The sequence below is a fragment of the Oculina patagonica genome, chromosome 11, assembly GCF_052425735.1.
Source record: "Oculina patagonica isolate OP01 chromosome 11, crgOcupat, whole genome shotgun sequence".
Taxonomy (NCBI): domain Eukaryota; kingdom Metazoa; phylum Cnidaria; class Anthozoa; order Scleractinia; family Oculinidae; genus Oculina; species Oculina patagonica.
In genome coordinates, this window is record NC_135768.1 from 16015520 (window position 1) to 16028936 (window position 13417).

A 13417-nucleotide genomic window follows, 5' to 3' on the forward strand; every position below is an offset into this window, starting at 1 on the left:
GTTCGGTGAACCGCCGTAATCACCGCCCCGTGTTCCACATACCAGCGCAGCAGTGGAGCATACAAAAGAATCTTTTTGGCAGAAAGGGCTCCAACGAGCTTTTTACCATTTCCACGATTTCTTTTTGTTCTTTTCAAGTATTCATACATGTGTTGTGGGACAAGCCCGCCTGGGACCTCTTTATTGTGAAAAAATGGCGGCATCTCTTCAAACTTTTTCCACAGCTCTTTTGGAATTTCTATGTCAACTTCCGCAAATCCAAACCATTTGGCTATATGAGCAGAGTTTTCTCCTTTCAAATTTTCCGTCAGTACCTTCGCCTGCACTTCTTCAACTCCTGTGAATTGGCGGACTTCTTCCTTTTTGCAGGGCATGTCTTGCAACATTGTTGACAGATAAAGGGCATTTGCATCGTAGCCAACAATGTTTTCGCAAAGACGTGGATCGGAATACTGGTGATCTCTGATTTTTGTGACGCCAACCTCGTGGCGCCTCGTGAATACTATGCTTGGCCCGCCAACAACAGCCCCTTTCAGCATTTCGTACGCTTCTTCACAAGGCGAGAAAAGTTCAGCCCCTCTTTCAACAGATCCTCTGAGCAGGTAATGTAAGCTTACTCCGGGAATACTAACTGCGTCTTTAAAAATGTCGATCCTCTTTTCAGTGTAAAAAGCTTTCATCTTTTCAAGAGCTTCCAGGCCGGGGGTCACATCGAGATTGTTGTAATAACGCAGCCAGTCTGCAAAGGTGCGCATGCCCTTTTCTCGAAACAGTTTTTTACAAGCTTTCCATTCTGAAAGTTTTAGCACAAAAGAGTTTTTCAACTTTGAATACCAAGGCTGGCAAGCCGAGCCCGGTTGGTGACAAATAAAATAATCTGGCAAACCTGGATAATCAAGCTTTTCAGGAGTGTCAAACCATTCATAAGGAAACCACGATTTTTTGGCCTCGCTCCCATAGGCCTTTACCCACTTTTCATAGCTTGTTCCCGGCCCAAGGTAGTTAATAATGTCAAGAAAACGGAAGCTCGGAGTAAGCAAAAACATGATTTTGTTACAGTTTTTCGCCACTCTGACTTTGCCAGTTGTGTCGGCAAGGCGGCCTACAAAGTAATTTTTGATCAAATTCAGATCGTAACTGCCCGAGTTAAACCCAACTACAGGAACTTGGTTGCACCATTCCTCAATTTTTTGACGCTGCGCTTTGGGAAGCAGGCCAACGTCTTTTGGCATAAATTCCGCTCTTACTTGGGCCCGAATGTTTTTTCCACGTCTCTCCAGCTCTTCCATGAACTTGCGGACCAGCTCCGCCGGGTCTCTTTCACAAATGTGGGTGGGTTCTCTTTCAAGGGTGTCGCCAATGCTTACCGAGATTGGCACATGTGTGTTTTCGGTCGTGAGCGCTGACGTTTGTTCCTTTCTCTGTTTATTGTCACCATACGCCTCAAAATCGTACAAAATCGCGTGCGGATAGCTTTTTGTCTGCGCCCGCGGCGCGTCAAGCTCGTTTTCCCTTACTTCGCACGCCCAAGCCTCGATCACGCGGTAGCCGGCCCTTCGAAGCAATCTTGTACGTTTCATTGTGGCTTTGAACCTGTCTTCGCGTGTTTGGTCGTTGCGGTCAATGATTTTGTTACGATCTTGCGGGTAACATTTTCGACACCCGTGCCAGTGGCAGCCGTGGTATTGAAATACAGTTTTGGAAATAGGGTCGTACCCGTCGACAGGTGCGCGCTCAACCCAACGCTCACCACCATGTCCGCACATTGCGTGGTGAATGTGAATTTTCCGCCGCTTGGCCTCTTGGTCAAGCCACCGAAGCGATTCTTTGGAAGCTTGATGGCTTGGATAGAAAGCCTTTTCAAAGCTTGTCTGCGGTTCTTCAACCTTTTTGCCCGGGCAATCAATTATTGTTTTTCCTTGGCTGCAAGTTTGATAGTGGCGTTTAAGGTGGCAAGCTTGTGTAAATCTCGCGTTGCAATGGGCGCATGCATACGTCTTGGCTAACCTTTCAATATCCTTAATGACAAACGCGTGCCCTTCGTAAATTCCGATTGTCAGAATGTTCGTCAGCATAGCTGGAGAGTTTCTTCTTAGGTGCCATACGACTTCCTCATTTTCTTCACGCTCAGGCTCATAAACTCGAATGCCGAGCCAATCAGAAAAAGCGACACCCTGATTCAGATGCCTTTCAACTTTATCTAATTCATCAAGAGATGTTTTTGGACAGTCGGTCGGCACAGTTTCGAGTTTGAAGAAACTCTTTGCGAGACCACGGGCTGCTACTGTGCTTCGATCAATACGTGCTCCTTGGTGGACAGCAATACAACGCCATAGACACAAATTATCTCGATAGGTATCTAGCGCAACCATCGACCTGCCATGCGCAAGGTTGCGAAGCCAACATGGTAAGGGTCCCGTGCCTAACAGCGGTCGTCGGTCAAGCACAACCTTTACTTCAGCATCAAAAAAGCCATAAAACACCCACTTTGTTGAAGGTCTTTCGATATTGTCAAAGGCCAGGCGTTTTGTCTCCAGTTCGGTCAACCACTTTTTCGCTTCAGAAAGCCTGTTAATCCAAGGTGAGCCTTTATTATTAGTGTAGTAAACAATGACCGTACCATCCTCCATGTTGCGCAACCAATACGAGTAAGTATGCCTGATATAAAACGCTGTGCCTACGTTTTCTCGGATTTTTTGCATAAAGTTTGGTGTAAGATCGTTTTCCAAACCTCTGATAAAACGCCATCGAATAAAACGCCGGCCACTATTTTCCTCCCCCTCGTCTTCCGCGACATCAAAAAGATTCAAAATCTCATTCTGATAATTTGTTACCTCCCGGTTTCCGTGCGGCGGAAAAGGGTCAAATTCCCTTTGGATGTTCCTCTTTTTTTCCTCGTGGCGCCTTGGCGGTTCTGGTGGATAGTTCCGCACTCGCAACGGCCTGCGCAATCTCCTTTGCGGTCGCAACGGGCTGCGCAATCTCCTTCGCACTCCAAGCGGAATCGGTGCATCCATTATGTTTAAAGCGACCTTTGGAAGAGGGTCTGCTGTTTTTGTCATTTTCTCGATTTTGTCAGTCAACTCGCTTTTTTAAAAATCCACGTGACCTTGCTCAAGCTCTGTAACTAAAAGGCACAAATGTTCAATTGACATTCCAGCTCGCGGCGCTCTCCCCCACCCACCCTGCTCTCCCTGCGCTCGGACGAGGCGTGCTTCCACTCTCTCTCTCTTGCTTTTGCGGTCAAAAAAAAAATGCGGGGTAAAATCGGCCTTGCTTTTCCAAGCATGACAACCCAAACACGTCAGGGCGTTTTTCCTTAATTGAGCAAGCATGGCGGCCAAAGGTCAATTGCCTGTCAAAAGATTCGCAACAAAGCTTTTGTCAAAAGCGCGCAACTGCGCGATTTCCTCTTCTGTCAATAAAACAGCGGGTTGGGAAGCAGCCTTCGCCCTTTTTTCTTGTAAAAACATTGCTGCAGGTGGGTTGAAAAAATTTTTCAAGTTTTTTTTTCCGCTCATGTAACAAATTCCGCGTCTTCCTCGGCCCATCTTTTTGTGTATATTCCATTGCCCAGCAAATGTTCAATTGACATGAAGCCGCTCGCGGCATGCAAATTTGTGCGTGGGTGTCGGGGTTTACCCGAATGATATTTTTAGACGTTAGTAAGTTGTTTTCATTCCTGTGTGCTTAAAATCTGAGTTCTAAGCACTCTGGAATGAAAAATCTATTGTTTTACACGTGCACAACTATTGTTCTTTTGATTTAATGCACGTGATATCAATTATGACCCCTTGCCGTCTAATTCAGTGTGGTATTTGTCGAATTACGTTGAGAGTGAGACGTGACAGTCACGGGCTTGTTTGAACATGTCAAGGGCTTGCCTGAACATGGTATGCAAATTTTGTTTTTTTTCCGCGTGGGTAAACAAAGTCGGGGAATTTACCGTAACTCATTAACACTTGCCAAAAAACGAACTCCGGCTGCGATAAAAGCGACTAATTCGAGGTGGTATTTGTGGACTCCCCTCTATACTACTCTGGGAAATGATTGACAGAGAAACTGAAGAAGCAGTGAAAGCAGAGGGATTTGCGACAATTGAGAGATCCTTACTTGAAGCAGTTGTCAAAAGAGATTCATTGACAAATCAGAGAAGTAGAGTTGTTCAAGGCTGTTGATCTCTGGGCTGCAAAGGAGTGCGAGAGGCAGGGACTGACTCCAGATGGCAGTATGAAAAGAAAGGTTCTGGGAGAAAAGATTTTTAAAGAAATACGTTTCCCAGCAATGGAAAAGAAAGAGTTTGCTGGGCTTGCAAGATACTGACCCCAGAAGAACTGATTGACATAATGAAGTGTTTTAATTCAGTAGTGACGTCACCAGTCTGTTTTTCACAAAATGAAAGGACTGGTAGTATTCAATCCTGTCACAGATTTGGCGACATTAATGGTTATTCTCTCTTTGAAAAAAGGTGGGATTACAAAGACAACAGTGACAAAAAAGAATGCATTGATTTTCAGGTAGACAAAGATATAAAACTTCATGGAATTCGAATGTTTGGTAGTGAAAAGAATGACTATGTTGTAATTTTAAAAATATGCGACACCCACTGTTTTGATAAGGTAGTCGCGCATAAGTCAGGAACTTTTTCTTCTCGGCGTGTTCAGTTTCAATCAACTTATCAGTATGGCTTTGATGTTTTGTTCGATTCTCCAGTTTTTTTGATAAAAAACATCAAATATTGTGCCGAGGCTATTATAGATGGCCCTGATTTTGGTTATGGCATTGAAGGCATTCAAGAAGCTCAATGTCATGATGTGAAGTTTTTGTTCTGGGACTGTGAAAAGAGAAATTGTGGTTTGACTGATGTCGATATTGGTCAATTTGCAGCATTTCTGTTCAGGCCAAAATAATTTACTGGGTTTCTAGAAAGTGTGCATGTGTTGGCTTGGTGAGCCTGTTTTAATTCTGGGTGGGAGGGGGTAGGGGAGCACTCAGCTCAAGGATAAAATTCTGTGATGGGAGGAGTAGTTTTGTCATGATAATAATAATGATGAAATTCAAGGTGGTGGTGCCACAATCAAAGGTTACTGTTTGATGATCAGTATTCTAATCAGAAAAAAGGGACTTCTCCAAGTTAAGCTTTTGTTTTTGGTTTGGGGAAACAGGAGGAGGAAGGCAGAGAGAGAGAATAAATGTCACATAATTACAATTATCGAGTGTTGGGTTAGAGAGGGTTTTAAAAAAACCCACCAGGAAGGGGGAAGAGTCCTTTAGTGGCCCTCCCCTCTGCAGTTTTAACCTGTGGTGTGCACAAACTGAAAATGCCATTGCACTGTTTTAGAGACCTTGGAAATTCCTTGGACCTTGAAGCTGTTTGAAGAATTATTTTATTGTAGGGCCTTGCAGGTCCAAATATAGTAATGCATGGTTGTTTTGCATAAACATTGTTGATAGGTACTGTAGTTGCTTTCAAGGAAGACATGATATTGTGAAATTATTTTGTTGAAGCTTATATTGTTTAATTGCTCCACGTAAGAAAGACAAGACTAATAACTAAATGTTAATTATTTTGTTCCATTTGACACCGGTTACATCACAATTCATATAAGTATATAAAAATACAGATTTCAAAAGAACCGCCGGTAATTCTTAGAAATCCTTGACAATATTCCATTGATAACTAATTATTGTCTATCTGTTATTAGTGTGATTTCACTAAACCCGAGAAATAGTTATTACACTTTTAGATACTATTAGACTAATTCCATTGTTTTCTTTTGTTTATTTTTGACTATTACGCACTAACTGGTAGATATTGTTTCAGGGGTTAAATGAAATCACTCGATCTTTTGCAAAATATATTCATAAAATAAAACCCACTAGATACATAAGATTGTTGTCTTACATTTGAAAGTTTGAATATTTTAAGTGGTAAGAACCCCATTACAGAACTGTGTGAATGAACTTTAGGAAAAGACTGGAAATTTGAACAAAACAAATAAAAGTTGATGTACGTTTTCTATCATGCAGTGCAATGCTAAACACTATCGTGTGACAGCCAGCCAGAACTGCACCAAATCCACAGGGGACCCAAACGCTGTATTAAGTTTTCATAATCTTAAAATAAAAATGTTCTTATTTACCTGCGTTCCTGTGTTGTTTTTTTTTATACCGGTTTGGGGGCGATTTGAATCAGAGTGAAGGCGGTTTACGTTGCGAGTTCTAAACGGTATTAAATTGGTCTGTCGCAATGTCAATACGACGCGCCTCAATTATGTCTCAAGTTTTACTTTAACTGTAATTATTAACTATTAACTCCCCTCTTCTCTTCTCGTGACCATTAAATTGAAACACGAAACTCCCCGCGAAGAGAGTTAATAGTTAATGGTTTTAGTAACTTGAGTTAATAACAATTGAAACTTGAGGCGCGTCGTATTGACATTGCGACAGATCGATTACCGTTTAGAACTCGCAACGTAAACCGCCTTCGCTCTGATTCAAATCGCCCCCAAACCGGTAAAAAAAAGGAACGCAGGTAAATAAGAACATTTTTATTTTAAGATTATGAAAAACTAATACAGCGTTTGGGTACCCTGTGCCAAATCTAGTCTTGTCATCACAACTCTCTACGTCTTTGGAAAAAAAAAAAATAAAAACAGATTTTCTGGACACTACATGTATTTGGGGTAATTAAAGTGTATATAATGACAATTTTTCCCATTTTTTTCTTAGTTTGATATGTATAAAAACCTGTGCTTTGAAACTGGGCAGAAATATTTTCAAACCTGCTTTTTCTTCATTCAAAATAGTTACTTGCCATCAAAAGTGTCTGTCGTATCGTGTGGGCAACGTCACATGATTTGCCTGTGTGATGTGAAGTTATGTGCATGCTCTCAGTCCAACACAGAACTACATTCACCTTACTATCTGCCACTCAAATCTGTTTTCTAAAACCCTTGGCATTAAACCATTTGCATCTCATTCTACTTTTCACATGTTGCAACATTGGTGTCACATGACACAAACTCAGCCCCATGTCCCAGGACAATGTTGATGGCAAATAGCACATTTTGAGCAAAAAAGTGGCTTTGAAAATATTTCTACATAGTTAGTCATAATGCACTTTAAAAGTTTATATGTAGTTACCCTTCCACTCCCGAGATTAAAATGTGAATTCTTCCTACTTATTTCTATATACATTTTATAATGGAATGAAAAATTGTAACGGTCAAGCAACATGTATACTTAGTTATGAGAAGTTGGAATTTGTCCAAACAATAATTGATGATGATGATGATGATGATGATGATGATGATAACACTGATTTGAATAAAATCAAATGTCAGAGGAGTGTAAATAGCAGTTAATATTACTTTAATCAATAAGTGTGTATGTAACTTTAGGACACTTGTAATACTGTAAAAATATTTTCATTTGAAAAGTTTTAAAACCTTATTATTTGTACAAAAGTAATAGAACATTTCATTACTAGTGTTTGAATGCTCAGTACAGTGGTTTTACTTAAACCATGAAATAGTTACAAAACAATTAGATTCTGACTATCAGACACAAATTCCATTGTTCTCTTTTGTTAAGTTCTGACTATTTAGCACAAATTGTTGGCTGTTGCTTCATGGTTTTAAATAAAATCACTCCATTGGACTGTAACTAGCTTGCAACGGAAAGCTAATGTGGGGGAAAACTTGTCATAAGCTCGTTTTAATTAACGACATTCCCTCACATTAGCCAACAGTGCAGGCAAATATATGTTGTTTTTAAAATCCTGGGCTGGGTTGTTTGAAAGCTGAGTAACACTATTGCGTGATTTCATGCCGCGCGGGGGCCTGGCACTACCGGATTTTCCCGGACTTTTTTAAAATCCAGTTTCAAGATGGCGGAAAGTGAGGAGAAAAAATTTGAAGCAAAGCATGTCTCTTTCGAAGAAATATTTAGCAATATTGACTCGGAGAATCTGCCTAAACTTAGCAAGGAAAAGCTACACTATTTTTGCAATGCCCTGAAACTAAAAGTATCCGGCGAGAAGAAAGAACTTGTACAAAGATTAGAGCCACTCGGTAAGTGCAAGCAGTTGTTCGATAAAAAAGTCGCTCGAATCCAAGAAGATTATAAGTTCTCTACTGCACTGGATCCTCTCTCGATTCCATCTCCATCTGCGAAGTGGAGAGTCATTGGCAAGAACACAGATGTAGCCGTACCAATCGTTACCGAAAGTACCATTAAAGAATACCAAAAAGCTAAGTATGCAGGGGGAAAAGGCCAATACAGGAAGGCTTACCGTTTGTTTTCTTCGAGGAGAATAATGTCCGTGAAAGCTGCTGAGTATAGTGAGCATTCTGGCGCTTTGTATGTAAAAGCTAGTATTCTTAAGTCATATACAGGGAGTGTCACTAGACCTGCGACCATCCTTTTTACTAACAATATACCTGTCAAAGCATATTGTGGATGTGCAGTTGGGAAAAGTGGACTGTGTTGTCATGTGATAGCCCTCTTGATTGAACTAAATTACTACCATGATAACAAGAAACTCTATCTTAACATGTCATGCACTGAGAAACTTCAGAAATGGCATAAGAAGGGAACTTCAGTGACCGAAAGGGCGGCAACACAAATCAAGTTAAAATACTTGAGAAATCTACGTGGAGCAAGAAGAGATATCAAGAAGGTCAGGGCAAAGAAAAAGGTTCTAAAGCCAACTAATGATACCAGCGACTTCAGTGACTGGTATAAGAGAGACGTTTCAGAAATGGAAGAGAAAATAAAGGCCAAACTTGATACAATGAACCCTAGCCAGCCAAGCATTGAAAGTCATTTTTTCTCAGTTTTGTCACAGCACAAAAAAAAGTCAGGCCTATTCCTACATCTAAGGTACAAGACTGAATTTGAAAACAAACAAAATGGCAAGAAATATGATGAAGACGTATTGAAACCAAGGTTCGGAGAGAGTACAGAGGCTGTTTGGAGACCAAAACGTGTCGAGCCTGAATCAAACACTCCCTCTTCAGAGGTTGATCAAAGTGTAACTAAACAGCAACCTAGCCTCTTGAAAAGAATTAATTATGTTCCGGTTAATCAGTGTACTAATGACTGGAGGGCTCTAAGAGTTGGAATAATTACTGCCAGCAAAGTTCCTGCATTGCTTGGCTTCTGTGGGATGAAAGAATTTGACACTGCCTGGTTTTCAATAAGGAATAATATCGATGAAAGTGTATTGAACCCCAAAAGATCTAGATTACCAAACTTTATCCGAGGCAAGCAAGAAGAAAGCAATGCTCTTGCCAAGTTTTGTGAAGACTCTGGCTTTAACATCAGTGAGTGTGGATACTTCAAACACCCCAAGGATAAGAGGTTTGGTGCTAGCCCGGATGGAGTAAGCACTGGAGAAGTGGAATTTCTAGTTGAAATTAAAACTCGATCCCTGCCAAATAGAAGTCAGCTAGCAAAGTTGAAACAAGAAGAGGTTGAAGCAAAACTAAAAGCAGCTCAGACTCCCCTAACACAAGTTAGTAAAGTGAAATTCAATATTTTCCTGCTTTTATTTCTATTAACACCCATCTTCATAAAAGTGCCAATCCAAGGTCAGAAAATGGAATTTATGTTAGGAAAGTCTTTGATCTAAATCCCACTACTACATCTACTTAAACTCTGCAGTTTCAGAAAATATCCATACCCACCCCATTAAAGGTCATTGGAATTTCAGAGCTTTAATGGAACTTCTAAAGGGGTGGGGATTTCAACCCAGAAAAACCTTCTTGGAAGGGGATGGATATTTTCTGAAACAACACATTCTGCAATGAAGGTAACATTTTGATTAATATGCTGCCACTTTCCCTTTATTTCAGATTACAGGGAGTCATCTTGTCCAGTGCCACTTACAAATGGAGTGCACAGAAACATCATTAGTTTACTTAATGTCCTATGTCCCAGAAAACAAAGCCACAACTTATTTTCCTGTTTCAAAAAATCATGTTTTAAGCGAGATCATGCTTGAGTTGTTGGTACACATGTTTGAAAATAAGCCCTTATCAGACCATTGGGCATATTTTGAGCATCCAAGCCTGGTGCAACTGGGAAAAAAGCTTGAAGGCTCGGTGCCTAGTTTTGAAAATACGCGGCATTTCAGGTCATGGGTTAACTCACAAGCAAAGCTGATAAGGTCTGTTAGTCTTCCAAAAAATAACTAGTGTGCTTCTACTTTGTTCAGTATATTGAATGACCACTACCAGACATTTGCCAGGAAAAGTCTAAATTTCAGGTCCAAGTTAGACCAGTTCATAGCTGTACACAAATTTTTGTCATATTTGTCATGATAATATCTGTGCACATAACACTAAGAGTTGTAATAAGTAATTTCAGGAAATATCTGTACCCCCTGCATGGTCATTATTCCAAATTTTAGAGTGTCGGTTTTATCAGATTTAAGGGATTTCCCAAATTTGGGGGAAGTTAACTTTTTTCAATTAAGATATTTCCTGGAATAACCCAGTGCAAAAAAAAACCCACTACAAATGTACATTTTGCTCTCCATTGCAAATAATAGAAACTGGACAGGTTTGTAATTGAAAGGTTATGACCTTATGAAGTAAGTTCACTGACTGTAAATGAAAATGTAACTAATGGACTTAAATGAAAAATGCAAGTGGTGCTGTGGCATCATGAGACAGTTCCCTTGACTTTGATTTAGTTGCCTCCTTTGCACAGATTGGGTCAAACAACATATTTACAATGTTAGCCAACACTTTGTACACACATCCTAAAATGTCACACCTGTTCTTTGGCCAGCAAGCATTCAAAATTGACCAATCCCGCATACGTCCAATGTAATTTTCATTATATATACGCAGGGTGGCCACATCAAAGTTCTTTGCTATATCGGTCTCCTCATACTGTGCATCAAACTTCATCGGAGGGCGATTGTGGGACAAGCCTTTGACGTGACATAAGTCTTCGATACCAAACCCTTTATCTGTAAGCACTGTAGGACCTTTGTCTTGTATCATATCCAGCACCCCACAGTCTGCAGTTAACTCATTATCAGTGGTTGCCCCTGGATATGTGTCAGTGCACATCACAAGACTGCCAAAAGGTGTAATCCAAATTCCTGTTTTCCCAGTGTCGTGGTTTTTATATGTACTGAATGTTGCACTGCTGATGTCAAAGTTTTTTGGTGAAGCAATCCAATTCTCTGTGCAGTCTCCCAGCAACACTGTGTCCTGGAAACCCGATGCATAAAATTCCAGAGGTAAAAGAGAAAGAACCTCACCAGGGCAGGGACTCAGGTCTAATTGATCAAACAGAGTTGATAAAAAAACAGCCCATGCTGTAAAGATTCTGGATTGAGTTGAAATACTGGTGCCTGTCATGTATCCAATAATACCAAGGTGAAGTGTATGCCGACATATTGTCATAAAGCACATCAATTCAGTTCTTTTTGTCAACTTTCTTTGTTGGTGAGTTTTACAATCAGGGTAAATTATGGCAGGTATGTAGGGCTCCACACAAGCAAATAGGCAATCAAAGTCTTCAACAGAAAGTCCAGTCATGTAGAAAAACTGCTCAGGATTCTTTTTCAAGCATTTGTATGAAAAAGTCGTTTTTTCAGCCCTGTGAGCAAATTGTTTCAACTGAGACTGATATGTCTCATTTTGAATTTCCAAGTTTTTGACCTGATCACTTAATTGGTTTACTTCGGTTGTCTTTGTTCTCAGCTTTTCTTTGAGATCATCTATTTCCTTTTGCAAAATTTCAATGTTCTGAGAAGGCTCATTACAGCTGGAATAGGAGAGAACCCTTCTTTTCTTTTTCTTGCTGCCCTCTGACTGTTGTTGTTGTATACATCGCTTGGCAGACTCTATTTTCTTGAGTGGGGTTGTTTTTTTAGTTACGTTTTTCTCAGCAAATTTAGGCTCGCAGGGCAAATCTGGGAGATGATTAATGTTCTCCCGCTCCCCTTTACTCCAGTAAGCTGAGCAAATAAAGTCCCGATTAAAGTCAACTCCCTTGTTTTTTAAAATATTATTGTACTCACGCCGTTTCTCGGGGCAGCTTGCGATTTCCTTCAGTCTGTAATATTTTAATGATTTGTTTTTAGTGCGCCAGGAATTCGTGCAGAGCGTAGCAGCACAGTACCAGTGTTCTCTCTTTACTTTTGGCGACTTTAGGTTCCCTGCCTCGGTAAACTTGATGTTTGGCAGGTCATCTAAATCAAGCCTTTCTCCTGACGACCAATGCTTCGAGCAGATGACCTGCTTCTTGAAATTCACTTCGTTTTTCCGCTTTCCGAGCACATCCAAATAAGCATCCTGAATCTTTTTTGAGGCGGAAGCCACTTTAGTTAAAGTGTAATAATGTACCTTTGCGCTTTTCCAAGAATTTTTACAGTAGTTACTAGCACAAGACCAGTGCCAGCCGTCGCTCGCCGCCATCTTTACATTTACAGTTTGTAAATAAGTCCGCAAAAAACCGGTAGTACCAGGCCCCCGCGCGGCATGAAATCACGCAATACCAGAATTAAAAGTTGATTGAGGGTTTAACTCATTGACTCCCGGAGATTTTTGAAAAAAACGCAGTTTTTGGACGTTTTTGACATTTTCTCGTCATTTATGAGCTAATTAAGCTTGAAACTACTCAAAAAGTCACTTGCAACCTGGAAGCGTGCCTTTCTTTCCACAATCATCTGAGTTGAGGTCATTGTTGTTCAGGCATGCGCACAAATCAAAATTTTAAGATAGTTTTTGGACTTGAAAGTGCCCTACCACTCTAGGCTTTTCGTTTTTCATTTGTTTTCTTGCCTTTCCTTTTTCTTCTTTTTTATCTTTTTCCTGCAGTTGTTGGCCTATAACTGGGCTTGCTTGCAGTTTAGGAATGTTTGAGAAAGTGCCATCCAAACAGGAAATACTCGCCACAAAGAGCCATGGGTGGCTGAGGCAAATTCTCCTACGAATTTTTCACTTAAATTTTTTTAAAAGCATTTTTGTGGGTACCGGTATTTCAAGAACAATTGACCCAATCACTCTAATTGGGGCATCATTGGAAAGAGCTTTTCCTCCTGCAGAGTTTGAATGTAAGTGATGCCTTTTTTGATCAAAGAAGATGACATCACAAGTGGAAGAAAGAGCAATGATCGTCAAGGCCGGTTTAGGCCGGCACGGGAGCCAATGGGTTAATTTCTCTTGTTTATCATTTATGGAGTTTGAGATTAGTTGACGTCAAAGCGGGAGGGCAGAAAATATAAACAGAAAACCTCACTGAAAAGTTAAATAAAAACCGAAATAAAAATTCATACTAATCATGGATTAGCTAAATCATGCTTTGAACAACCCGGCCTTGGCCCATAGTGTTTTCTCATTTCAATTTTCTATAAAAATTGTTATATTTTGTCTGTTTGACAACATATTAA